General features: G+C 32.6%; 1 pseudogene; it reads right to left on the reverse strand.

Moving 5' to 3' along the window:
• Positions 1 to 2: 2 nt before the first annotated feature.
• LOC149544709 (transcription elongation factor SPT6 homolog) lies at positions 3 to 12,084 on the reverse strand (annotated as a pseudogene).
• Between the last annotated feature and the right edge of the window lie 2,551 nt (positions 12,085 to 14,635).

The raw sequence follows: 14,635 nt of genomic DNA on the forward strand, positions 1-14,635 counted from the left end.
CATTATGTTTCAATAAGTGACCTTGGGTGATGGAGACATTTCATAGAGGCAAAGAAGGATTTCATCTACATAAATAACCATTAATTTAGACTAGTTTAAAAAACAAAAAGAACAAATTTAAAATTAAGAAAGCAAGTTGCACACTCACAACAACAAGCTAGAAATCAACGTCTCATATAGAAACAAAAATAATACATTCTTTGTATATAAAATTGTTGAATTGGTTTACCTCTATATAATCCTTCAAGTATTTACAACATATATTTCAAGCTCCCAAAATAATGACGTAAGGCCATTGATCCATAATGGGCTTTGAAAGTTGTTGGTAGTCATTTTCCTTTTATTTTTGCGCATCAAAAATCTTTGATCGAGCACTTAAATATGACATGAAAATAATATCCAACACTTCACCTGAAGCATCAAGCAACACAAACTTTGTAGGATCTTTACTAGACCCTTGGAAACATGACATTACATGTGCTCCAAAATTCTCTTCAGAATGCTCCTTGCTATCAGATTTACTATGTTGATATGGAGCAACTAACAATTTATTCCAAAGTTTCTCCTTACAATCCTCAAGAAGACAACTTTTTCCTCCTATAGCTAATAACATATGAGCTTCCTTTTCCATACTAGGTAAAATGAAGATGCAAAGGGCATCCTTAGTATTTATTTGTGTTGTGCATTCCATAGCTAAGAAGTTTGGATTACCTTATGACTAAGGTAGTAGTTTTCAAATTCAAACATTATGGATTTATCTACTACATCTCTTGAAAAACATATGATAACTTGAATAAGTTTCTCTACTTAAGCTTTATGAATGAGAAGCCTTTTTGTATTATTAAGCATTTTCATATTCTTTTCAACTAACTATTTCACCCTAGCAAACTTATGGAAGTCATCAATCCTATTCTCATCACCATCTATGGGTCTTGTAGATAATTTTTTTTACTCCATATAGATATGGTGGACAAATTCCTTAACAACTGGCTCAAAACTTAGCTCAAGAGTCACCTACAAAAATCCCCAATATCTGATTCTTTGATTAAAATGAACCATAAATGAGACAAAAAAATATTAGAAAAGAAGTTATATTAAAATAGATAACATGTGATTAGTGCCTGTTAGGATTGATTTGGAGTCTTTAAACTCTCCACTGAGTGATTTGGTTGCAACATCATCTAACATATTACTAGTGTCTTCAATTTCTTGTAATTGTGTAAAAATTTGATAAAATGGATACTGTAGAACAAGATTTAGTATGCAAAGAACATTAACAAATAAAGTAAACATTCACAAACCAAAAACTAAATTCACATATATGCTTAGACAAAGAAAGCAAACAAGAAGTGTAAACCTCACAAGATAAAACACTCCATGCTTTCTTGATTCTGTAGATGTGTCCTTTTGCTCTGGATGTATGCTCGAGATGCTCAAAAGCTTGCTTCAATGGAGATGGGTAATGGCAAATTGGTAGCTTTGTGAGCTCTTAATTTGGCATTATAAGGGTAAGATTGATGGCTTTGGTTCTCAAAATAGCATGGTAACTTTAGCTCAAAGATTGTTGATGAAATGGCTTGGGATGGGATTGAATTTATAGGCTAAGGGGTAGAGGAATGGAGGGCTTAGATGCAAGGATGGATGAAGGCTTAAGGAGGGCTAAGATGCACTCAAAGGGGAGCACATGGATTGTGCTTGTTTAGCACCAATGGGAAGGTGAAACTTGTCACAAGGAGGATGAGTGTGAGAGGGTAGGGTAAAGGGTTGGTTAAAGGCATGATGAGTGGGGTTGAGTATGTAAGAGGGATGTAAGAGGAATGAGTGTGGAAGAGGGAAGAGTGTGGAAGATGGGTGTAAGAGTCATGAGTGGGCTTGTAAGAGTCTTTTATGTTTTGTAAGAGCACTCATGACTTAGTGGTTGGGATTTTTGAGGGGAGACTTTGGTTTGGATTAGGAAAGTCTTAAACTTGTTTAAGGAATGTGACAACATTAGGAGGTGGATTAGGCTTGGGTTTAGGATTAGATTAGGGATGTTAGAGATGTGCAAGTGGATGGCATTAATGAGGGTGGGTGAGTTAGTGGCTAAGCTTGGTTAGTATGGGTGGATGGGGTGGATTAGGCTAAATGGAGGATTAGAGATAGGTTAGGGGTTTTTGAATTTGAGGATTTCATTTATCAAATAGATTTATTTAATAAATGGGGATTTTTGGAATTAGATAGGAGAAAAGGATTTAATTGATAAATAATAGATTTTTGATTTATCAATTAGGACTATAGATGATTAATTAAATTAATCAACTAGGGATGGAAAAGGATTAATTAAATAAGAATTTAATTAATGATGCCTTTAGAGATGGCTAAATTAGATTACCAAAGCAGTGTAATCAAATTTAGGTGTCTACAGATACCATAGTTAAAATTGAGTTATCCTTCTAACCCTAATTAGAAATTATAATGGTGAAGATTATAGATTAAATTTATGCATAATCTAGGTAGCTTATGCTTGAGCAATATATTTTTTCCAAGTTGATCAAGAGTTAAGCCAAATTCTTTCGTTACAGCTACCAATCTAGACTTACAAAAAACATTGTACATAGATTTCTAGCTTGGTCTTTTTAACTATTCTTGTTCTACCTATGCCACATTAGGAGGAAAATGAAATTTAAATTTTGCATTTATATCATCCATAGCTCATTTAGACTCTTCATTATCAACTGATTGAAAAAATGAATCTTGTTGATGTTAGTTTTGTACCACTACATAACATATAGGAATTGAATAATTGATATGGGATATCAAACACTCAACCCTCTCTTAAAAAGTAAATACTTATGAGAACATGAGAAGAACTCCAAGGTTCCTTACACCTATGGATACTAACTTAGTTATATTAATGTGATTTGTTGGTTAATCATGTAGGTAGGTTGACGTTATTCGTTCAAGGATGTTAGACTATTTCTATGATAGTGATGAATCTAGCTTTGCAATGTATACTAGTGCCAAATGATTTTAATAGGGATGATGGAGGGAATGTCCACCAATGACTTATATCATTCTAACTTTATTCTTGAATGAACTCCAACTTCTAAAATACTTGCTTCGTTATTTCTACTCCTATGAATGGAAATATTAGTAGATGGATGGGGATCAAATCTGATGAAAACATAGCAGTGGCTCTACCTCCATAGATGCAATAATTCAAGGGAAAAAAGACTAGATTACCATGCAAGCCTTATGTACCAGCCACTAGGATGCTAGTGGCCTAGTTTATAGATCCCTATCAAACATTCACTAATATCACCTTATAACTATCCATCTATTCTAACTCTTTCTTAACAAGATTTGTGAAATAATATCTACTTTAGCAACTTCAATGAAATTTAACTCTAACTATTGGAAGTAGAAACCACAAAATAACACCAAGTGTCCCTAATCACCATGCAAGTCACAACAATGATAAGAGAAGCAATATTTGGTACTATCTTAAGCAACAACTTTCTTCAACCCTTTACAAATGAGAGAAAATGGCCTTATATAGAGGCCAAAATTACAACCAATGGTAGAGATGAAGAGGTAAAATCAACAATCTAGATCAAATCCCAAAAACCCTAATTAGGGTTTCCACCCCATCAGCCAATGAGAAGATTCCACATCATCAATGGACCAATGAAAAAAAGGCAAGGTGGCAACCAATGATAAGGCACCAAAATGGTAGCCAATTAGAATCAGACACCTATTCTACCCAAGAAGAAGGAGAATTTGTCACTTGGGCTTGTTAGAAATAGATAATACTTAGAGGGGGGATGAATCAATATTTTCAATCTTTTTTCCCACAACTAAATATTATTAATTACTTTTCCACATGCATAACAAAATAAACCAACAATTTTGAATAGTAAAAACAACCATACATAGAGAGAGAGAGAGATCATAACACCATATTTTGTTAACTAGGGAAACCCTAGGCAAGGGAAAACCCTAGTGAGGATGAAACCCACAAGATGATTCACTATATAAAGGATTCGGTTAAGGATATTGAACCCATTAGGAGTCTATGAAGAATGTATAGTGACTCGAGTCCCTATTATGAGACTAGGGCTTGTTAGAAGCCTCAATCTTGTTAGGAGTTTCTAGATCATATACAAATGTGTGCAAGAAGAGCCCATTACCCTAACATGCAACTAACAATTGAGTTCTTCAAGAGAATAGATATACATAAAATACTAGATGACTTGTTGTACTTCACAATTCCTTTGATTGTTAGTTCTTGATGCAAGAGGTAACTGTGTATATATTAATTTCCATCATATCTCACATTACTTCACATCATATAGTATCTCATCACATTCACCCTTAACATCATAATTGAAGTTCTTTATTTATATCAAACATATTAATAAACTCTTCCTTAGTTGGCTCACATATCATCCTTAGAGTCAGCTCATCAAGATTTAGTAATCAAAATAATTATGCAAGTCATGCAAGTCAATTTGTTGACATGCTCTATTTTGCATCATGAGATAACTACATTAGTATTTCCTTCATAACTTGAACTTAGTTGCTTGTATAGACATGTGCACTGGTATACATCATCACAATGACATCATGCATCTAGGGTTAATTACATGAGAGAATATTTTGAAGGAATACTCTGCTGGCAAAATTTTTTGTCATGCTACTGTAACACTATCCAATACTTAGACAATTTTCCTTCACAAATGATCATAACTAAATTCCAAAACATATGTTTCCATAAATGACAACCACATATCTCACATTATTTGATTGATTGGTCATATTGCCAACAATCTCTCCCTTGGCATTGATGGCAAAATTTTGGGAAAATTGGCTAAGTCCCAAACATGATGTCATACCAATCAAAATAAATAACCATAACATAGTAAAAACATTGTATTAATATTTTGAGAAAGACTACATCCCTTATAACTCCAATTACAAAGTTTTCTTGAAGAGAAACTTACTACTATACTTCAAAATAAAACTATATAACTTACATTTACAATTGCAATTCCAATTTTCCTTATTTCTCCCCCTTTGACATCAATTACAAAGGTGCCGAAAAAGAAAAATCCTGTCAAAATTTGGAAATTGCATCAAAACTTGGAGAAACAATCACTGAAGTTAGTCTTCAACTATGCAAGGTGTTCCTTCCAACTATCTTTCAGTGCATCAGACACACTTATTGATGCACATAGAGCATATCTAACTAACTCTACTGCATTCAAATCTATAGCCACAAATCTATCATATGAGGTCTTGGTTGCTAAGTATTCCTCCAATTAATTTTCTAACAATGTAACCTATGGGGATAAATGGTCTCTCAAAAGAGTAAATCTTGTTAGAACTTTCTCCTTTTCTACTTGTATATCTTAGATGCTATCATGAAGTGCTTGCATTGTATGCTCAATGGTTTCTAACTTTTGATTCTATTTTAGAAAGTTATTAATGAGCATCTGAAGCTCAATTATCTTCTCTTTGATTTATTCATCGAAAGTGTGAAGGTGAAGGTTTGTCATGTTGCACTTGGCATATATTTGCTTCCCTTCTTTCATACTCTACCTTAATGCCTTAATGCTTATATTTAGTGTTTCTATATCCTTCCTTATATTTGTACACATATTGTTAAGAAGTTTACCATCATGCTTAGTCTATACTTGAACTGTAGTCACATTGGTAAGCATAGTAAACTCATTATCAAAGGTTTTGCACAAAATTGCTACTCTCTACTGAATATCTATAGGTGTATCAATAGGACTTATTGTTTTCTCCAATCTATCCAAAACTCAAGTTAAAGTTTTCTCAATAGACTTAACGTATTTCTTGTTTTCAAAAAATTTACTTTAAGAAGATATAAGATTATGTGCCTCATCTTCTTCATTTGACTATACTGCTACTACTACTTGTGTAGGTGGTGTGGATAGTTTTGTTACTTCTATAGTTGAAGGCACACTTGTGATAGCTACTTTAGTTCTTGATTTAAATTTCTTTTCAGAAGGTGCATCTTCTTCCTCTTGCTCCTGTTATGTTTCCTCATGTTGTTGTAATCAATTATATTGCCAACAATATTGGGGCAAAAATCTTTAAATGGGTTTTCAGTTCTATTCATTATCACATTGGTGTTAATCTATTTGCATAGATTCACTACTTGGAATGTTTCAATTGGTTTCTTAGAACTGTAAGGTGGACTAACTGATACTATAGTAGGAATTGTCTTCTTTTTCTACGCACTCTTCTCAAACTCCTTAGGCATAGGGCTTGCCTTCTCTGTTATGCACTCTCCTTAGAATCTTTGAGTTTCCACATTCACTTCTTCATAATTTCCTCCCATGAGGAGAAACATCTCTTCTTATTCCTCAATAATGGTGTTATTCCTTTAAGAATTTATGTTATCTCTTCCTCATTATTTATTATACACAAATTTTTCACCATGTTTATTTTTATTTTCTTTTCTTCCTCAATTACTCTCTTTTTTATGTTTAAAATTCTATTGTACAACTCTTCAAGTATTTGACCTCTTGTACTATCAAACCTTTTATCTTTTAGAATCATATTTCTAACTACAACATTCTCTAGTTGTCTTCTATCCATATTATTATACAAGTCATAGTACTTATTCAATTGCACAAAATTATTATCATCAATAATTTACATGTTAAGATTTTCTATCTTGGGTTTCCATGCTATTCTTTCTGCTAAAGTCTTTGTTTCCTAATTTTTTGGTTCTACTAGTCTACACTAGTCTCTTCTTCAAATTTAGAAGAACTAATGTGCAAGGTTCTTCTCCTCTTTCTTGGTCCACCTGTATTTTTCTTGATTCTCTTCTTAGGAGGGGTATTGGCTTTCTCAAGCCTTGTAGACTTTCTTGGTGTTGGTGCTTCCTTAGTTTTCTATGTATTCCTTAGAGGTTGTTGCTACACAACTATTACATATGGCACTATAGGTGCTTGCGCACTTGTCTATGCAACTGTGACCTCTTCCATAGGTCTAGCAATTGCAATAGGTGTAGGGGTTAATAGTTCAAATTAACCACTGACCTTTATTTCCAATTCTATCCCTTTCACCTCTTCAAATTCCTTTCTTGACATTCCTAATTCCTTCAAGATAGAATCAATCACTTTTTATACCTTCTTCTTAGAGTCCTTGATTATTTGACTTGTTTTGGCTTCTCTCATCTTCTCAATATATGTCCCCATCTAGGATATTTAGAATCAACTTTGGAGTGTAGGATTATCTATGCATACCCTTCAATCAATTCCTCACTCATTTCGTAACCCATAGGATCAATGAACTTTACTTGAGGAACTACTACCTCCATACATGCAAAATCTATTTCTACCATGAAACATAGTTCATCATTATACGTCTCTACTAGCCTAGGAGGTATCTTATACCTTTTCTTCATTTTAGCTTGGAGAGATTTCATAATTCTATCAATATCATTATCTTTGACTGTTTCTGGTTTAGTTCTGTATGCATGAGTGATAGTTTTCATTGTGCACTCACTTTCATCCTAATTTGAAATACTAGGAAACTTCTTTGCTATGTAGAAGAATATATGTGTTTGTAGGGATTCAAACCTAAAGACTACACTTAGATTTCTTGATTTTTGATATGTTATCAAACAACTATGTTTGGATAATGTCACATAGATTAACCTTTTCACCCTTTACTACCATATAAGTTGCATAAAGAAATTTGGCAAGGACTGAATCTATCCCAGATCAATGGTTGAACTTATACCCCAAGATTTTACTAATAAGTCTCATTCCATCATCTTGAATGGTATTCATCTTCATGTTTCTCCCATCAAAACATGTGTTGAGATTGGTTTCAACTAACTTGCATACATTCTTTATGTTTGTTGGATTGCATTTTTCATTATTCAAACATGTGACCTTGTGAATTAGGTCATTATCAATGCATATGATAGAATCTCCCAACTAGAGAAGGTCATCATGAACTCTACTCAAAATTATTCTTTTCCATTAGTGATTATCAAAGTTTTTATAGAACATGTTCTTAACTAGGTTAAGTTGTTCTAGGTATGCATGTTCTGGTTTTAGTGACAAATCATTATTGCACATTTTCTCCAATTCCTTATGAATCATTCTATCTCCTATGCTTTCAATTTTACAATGAATATAACCTCTTATACCTTTGACATGAAGGACATTTTTTGGTACTTATGAAAATGCTCCAATGGGTTCATCAAGCAAAGAAACAAATGGGTGTTTCTTGAAGTTATATCTAGTTCTATTACTTACATCAAACACTTTTTGTCTTGCAATTTCTAAAATATACTCAAAAATTTGGAAAATACCTTAATTTCACATTTTAGGGCTTTCAAAAATTTCACATATCTCCAAACTTCTTCAAAACCTCAAACCTCTCTTCAATCTCACACTTAAGATTTCACACAAGCAATTGATATTTATAAATCAATTTGCATCCTTTAAATATTTCACAATCTGTACTTCGCATTAAATGTGTATCTACCACTAGTGCAAAATACCATCTCTATATAATAGAGAGATTATTCTTCTTACTTATCCTTATACTAATTATATTAAGCAGTGCACACTTTACTGTAGACTCCTTTCAATGTCTAGTATACACTATTAACTATGCAACTTTTGATATTCTCTCTAGCATCGGTTATTATTAACTGACTCACTGTTTTATTTAGAATGCTTAATTTAGGTAGGATGGGTCACAAACAATAAGTCACTTTACCAATTTATCAGGTACATTAGGATGTGCTTCTTCCTAAACTATATGAGAAATTCTAGTTTCTTTTGCCTTTACAAATGTTTTCTTAAATTCTTCTGTCAATTCCTTCATTTCATCCTTCAAACTATCATCATTTTTTCTATTTTTTCTTCTATAATTTTGATTCCTATTAAGGTTTCTTCTATCCATTCTACAAAACATTTCTATGTGTCCAAATTTATTACATAACTAACATACATTTATATTCCTTCTTTGTTCATTCTATTGGATGTCAGGTGTTCTGCAATTCCTTGTAATGTGTCCAAGACTATTCATCTATAACAAACAATCTATCTTCTTTCTCCACTTTCATTGTTATGAGATCTTCTTTTATTGCCTAGATGGTTAGTGTTCCTGAACATTCTACTATTTGCATTATCATTATCAAATTTAGGTTTCTTACAATCTACTGCATGATGTCCATATCCATGACAATTATGACAATAAAAATTTGAAATATTTTTAAAAAACTTACCTTTGCAATCATCTTCAATGTGTTCAAGTTTATTACACTTGGCATGAGATTTTTTTCTTCTAATATCCTCATCTTGATCAAATTCTTTAGATTTCTCAGAGTGAGTGACATTCTCCTTGTCTTTAGATCTATCATCTATTTTTCTTATGTTTAATCCTTTTTGACTTCAGGAGTATCAAGTTCTTTTCTCTCAATAGATTTATTAGCAAATTGTCCAAGGCAGAATCCAAGTCCAGTCTTACCATAACTAGGTCTCTTTATAAATATTTTTTCTTTAATCTTATCACTATTGGTATATAACTTCTTATGTTGCTATTTGGTTTGCACCAATTCACCTTTCACAATAGTGTTGTATTTCTCTAATTTCGCATGCTCTATCTTGATAGATTCCAATTAAAATGTTACTTTGTTTAACTGGGATCTTAGATTTGCATTTTTAGCTTTTATTTTAGAGTCATTCTTTCCTCCATTTTTCTTAAGACTTAGCTTGAGTTCAATTATTTTTAACTCATGTTTTAAGATCTCATTTTCTTTCTTTAGATCTTCAATATCATCATCACTAGTTTGCTTACCAGGTCCTTTTTGCTTTAGGTCATCTATCTTGTCTTTTAGTTCACCAATGTAAGCTTTTGCATTTTTAAATCTATCTTTTAGGTCATCTCTTTCATCAGTAAGGAGATCAATTTATTCAAGAGCTTCTTCAAGATTCTTCTTCAATTGTTCCATATCCATGGGGATCTTATTCAAGCTGCTCAACCTCTTCTGAATAAGTAGGCTCTGATACCAATTGTTAGAAATAGATAATATTGAGATGGGGAGGTGAATAAGTATTTTCAATTTTTTTCCTACAACTAAATATTATTAATTACTTTTCCACATGCATAATAAAATAAACCAACAACGTTAAACATTAAAAACAACCATACATAGAGAGAGGTCATAACACCATATTTTATTAACTAGGGAAACCCTGGCCAAGGAAGAACCCTAGTGGGGATGAAACCCACAAGATGATTCACTATATAAAGGATCTAGTTTAGGATATTGACCCTGTTAGGAGTCTATGAAGAATGTATAGTGTCTCAAGTCCCTATTATGAGGCTAGGCCTTGTTAGAAGCGTCAACCTTGTTAGGAGTTTCTTCAACCCTATTAGGAGTTGGTAGATCATATAAAAATGTGTGCAAGAAGAGCCCACTACCCTAACATGAAACTGACAAATGAGTTCTTCAAGAGAATAGATATACATACAATACTGGATCACTTGTACTTTGCAATTATTTTGACTATCAGTTCTTCATACAAGAGGTAACTATGCATATATTAATTTGCATCATATCTTGCATTACTTTGCATCACATAGTATCTCATCACATTCACACTTAACTTTGCAATTGAAGTTCTTTACTTATATCAAACATATTAAGAAATTCTTCCTTGCTCAGCTCACATATCATCCTTAGAGTTAGCTCATCAGGATTTAGTAATCAAAACAATTATGCAACTCATACAAGTCAATTTGCTAACATGCTCTATTCTGCACTATGAGATAACTACATTAGTATTTCCTTCATAACTTGAACTTAGTTGCTCATACGGACATGTGCACTGGTATCCATCATCATGACGATGTCATGCATCTAGGGTTAATTGTGCAAGAGAATATTCTAAGGGAATATTTTGCTAACAATAAATCTTGTCATGTTGTTGTAACATTGTCCAATACTTAGATAATTTTCCTTCAAAAATGATCATAACTAAACTACAAAACATATGTTTCCAATAGGGCTTACATTAAATGATATTCTAATATAATTCTACCCTTTTCTTTCATCTGTTTAGCTAAGGAAATGAACTTGGATGGCCTATTAGTGACTTCCTTCATGGGAGGGAAAATTGTGTGCTTCATCTTGAGCTTATCTGAATTCATCATGTTGCTTGCTTCTTGTAGTGTCTTCTCATGATCCTTCTCATATTCTTTTGCATATCTGATAAAGGCATTGAGGGAGGCAAGGGTGCCTAAATGCTTCTTCATGATGGCAACCTTCCTCAACTCATCCAATCTCAACCCAAAATCTATCTCATTGATGTTCTCCTCTTTGATATCTTCAAAATAAAGTGCAACCCCAACATCACTCATCATGGTTAAAATGGAAGTGTTAATGCCTTGGTTGTGCTATGCAATCTCATTCTATATCTCTGCAAGTATCCTCAATATGATGGTCAAGAAAACATATCAAAACTCCACCGTACTCATTCTTCCTTCATCCACCAACTTGGTTCTTTCCAAATATCTATCTGGTAGCCCAATAAATTCCCATAGGCTAGGAATAGCTAAGTCCTTGACTGGAAGGAAATCCTTCTACTCCCCTTCAAATGTTTTGAATTTTTCTCTAATAGCCACCAATGACTTGAATTTTTAGATAAAGGAGGGCAAGAAATTTCAACCATCTTGAATTATATCATTGATCCAATATTTTATTTCATGTAGTTGAGCTAATATCTCTTTTCTGTTGCTCCCATTGTCTTGCGAAAGGGCTACCTAATGCAACTATTGGGTAGGCTGACAATGTCTCCAATGCGTGTTTTGAGACTTCAAATTTACAATCCTCTCATTTTCCTTTCTCATCCTTTATCTAATTAAAACCATGCCTTCCTAGATCTCCTCACATTCCATATCATCAATGATTTTTCCCAAGTTATGCTCTATTATCTCATACTCCTGACCTACAATCTCATACATTACCTTGTTAACCTTTGCTATAGCAATTTGAACTTTTCGATGACCCTCATCATTGCTCTTAATTACCTTTGCCACCATTTTTGCAATTTGTTTCTATTTCTTATTATGTTGCTTTTCCACTAACCCTTGAATATCTTCAACTATTCAAACAATCACCACCTTGCCTCTTGGCATAAGTATTTTCCTTAACCATACTTGTGTAGTGCATCTCCCAAAATCTAGATTTAGTTTGACTAGCAAAGCATCACCAACAACCTCAGGTGCTTAGCTTACTTTCTCAATATAAATTTGTTGACAATTGGATATATGTAGTGATGTAATTGTTGTCAATAATGGCAACACATGATGTACATACTTGCAGAAAACCTCAAAAATAAAGATACTTAGTTTTTGGTACTCAAAAAATTGTCTAAGTATGAAATTGGTTTATAACAGTACATTGTTTTATATGTAAAATGAATCTGATGTCATATTATGACTAACAAAGATAGATCAAGATTGTATACATGTTGATGATGATGTACATAACCTTGGACATCAGTATGGACATTATAGAAAACAAATATTCATGATCTTACTAGTCGACCAAAACAATGAAATTAAAGGTAAAGGAATTATTTTGTTTACAAAATAATTACTTGACCAATTAGGACCGACATCCTAGATGTTTACTCTAAGTTGAAAAAGTATATTGTGGTCCTAACCAACCTAGTAGAGATTTGTGAAAAGGCATGATATTTATACAAAGGATATCTTGTGAGATTTAGTGTGCAATTGTATTGTGATAGGTGATATGTGAACTTTTTATGAAATGATATATACAAAGTCTTTGAGAACTTAATTTTTTGATCTGAGAACAAGCTAAGGTTAGAGGTCATTCTAGAAGAAGTTATAGCATCATGTAATTGTTGTCAATAATGGCAACACATGATGTACATACTTGCAGAAAACCTCAAAAATAAAGATACTTAGTTTTTGGTACTCAAAAAATTGTCTAAGTATGAAATTGGTTTATAACAGTACATTGTTTTATATGTAAAATGCATCTAATGTCATATTATGACTAGCAAAGATAGATCAATATTGTATACATGTTGATGATGATGTACATAACCTTGGACATCAGTATGGACATTATAGAAAACAAATATTCATGATCTTACCAGTCGACCAAAACAATGAAATTAAAGGTAAAGGAATTATTTTGTTTACAAAATAATTACTTGACCAATTAGGACCGACATCCTAGATGTTTACTCTAAGTTGAAAAAGTATATTGTGGTCCTAACCAACCTAGTAGAAATTTGTGAAAAGGCATGATATTTATACAAAGGATATCTTGTGAGATTTAGTGTGCAATTGTATTGTGATAGGTGATATGTGAACTTTTTATGAAATGATATATACAAAGTCTTTGAGAACTTAATTTTTTGATCTGAGAACAAGCTAAGGTTAGAGGTCATTCTAGAAGAAGTTATAGCATCTATACATCTATATCTGAGGAACTTAAAGTTTAGTTACACGTTTGGGCAATGAGCTCTTCTTGTAATTGGAAGTGCATGTTTGGGCAGTGAGCTCTTCTTGCATCCACTATACTACAACTCCTAACAAGGTTGGAATCTTTTAATAGGGATTAAAATTATCCTAATAGGGACTCTCTATACTGAATTTTCTCATTGAATCCTAATAGGGTCCATCCTCTAACAAGGAACATATATATTAGTATATCATCTAGTGGGTATCATCCTCACCGAGGTTTTCCCTTGGCCAAGGTTTCCCTGGATAACAAAATATGGTCTTATGAGTTCTCTTCATGCAAGCTTATTATTACTATTCAAAATTACTTGTTTACTTTCTTATGCATAGTTTAAAGTAATTAATAATATCCAATTGGCAACAAAAGTTTGTAGAATACTGATTTATCCTCCTCCCCCCCACCCAACTCTTAGTATTACCTATTTGTAACAATTGGTAACAAAGCCTAGTTACTTAGAAGAGGCTTAACAACTTGAGTAAGATTCCTATGGATATGGAATAGTCAATGAAGAACCTTGAAGATGCGCTTGAACAAATTGATCTCTTTACTAAAGAAAGAGATAAGCTAAAAGATAGATATGAAGACTCTAAAGTATACATTGGACAATTGAAGGGCAAGATTGAACAGCTCAAATCCAAGCCTGAATCTACTAAATCTAAAACTAGTGATGATGAATATTCTAAGATGAAAATAAAGTACAATATCTTGAATCATGAATTGAAGATTACCAATTTAAAGATGAGTTTTATGAATGATCCTAGAAAAACTGAATCTGATTTGAAGATTGAAAATTCAAATCTTAGAGTGAGTCTAGCAAAGAGGACGTATGAAATTAAAATATTGAAATAAGATCATGAAGAACTTCATAAGTACAACACTATTGTGATGTTATAAATATAAGAGGAGTAGCTGAGAGGGAAGGAGTGAATTAGTTGCTATAAAAATAAATCCCAAATCCCTTAGATGTCAATACAAAATAAACTCTAAAAATTGAATACTATTGAAGCTCAGAAAACATACATAAAATGTTGTAACTTATTAAATATTGAATATGCTTGGTAAGTACTTAACATGTGTAAATATTTAGATTTT

Source organism: Cupressus sempervirens, chromosome 8 (genome assembly GCF_028749045.1).
Source record: "Cupressus sempervirens isolate cs-2001-9-10 chromosome 8, ASM2874904v1, whole genome shotgun sequence".
Classification (NCBI taxonomy): domain Eukaryota; kingdom Viridiplantae; phylum Streptophyta; class Pinopsida; order Cupressales; family Cupressaceae; genus Cupressus; species Cupressus sempervirens.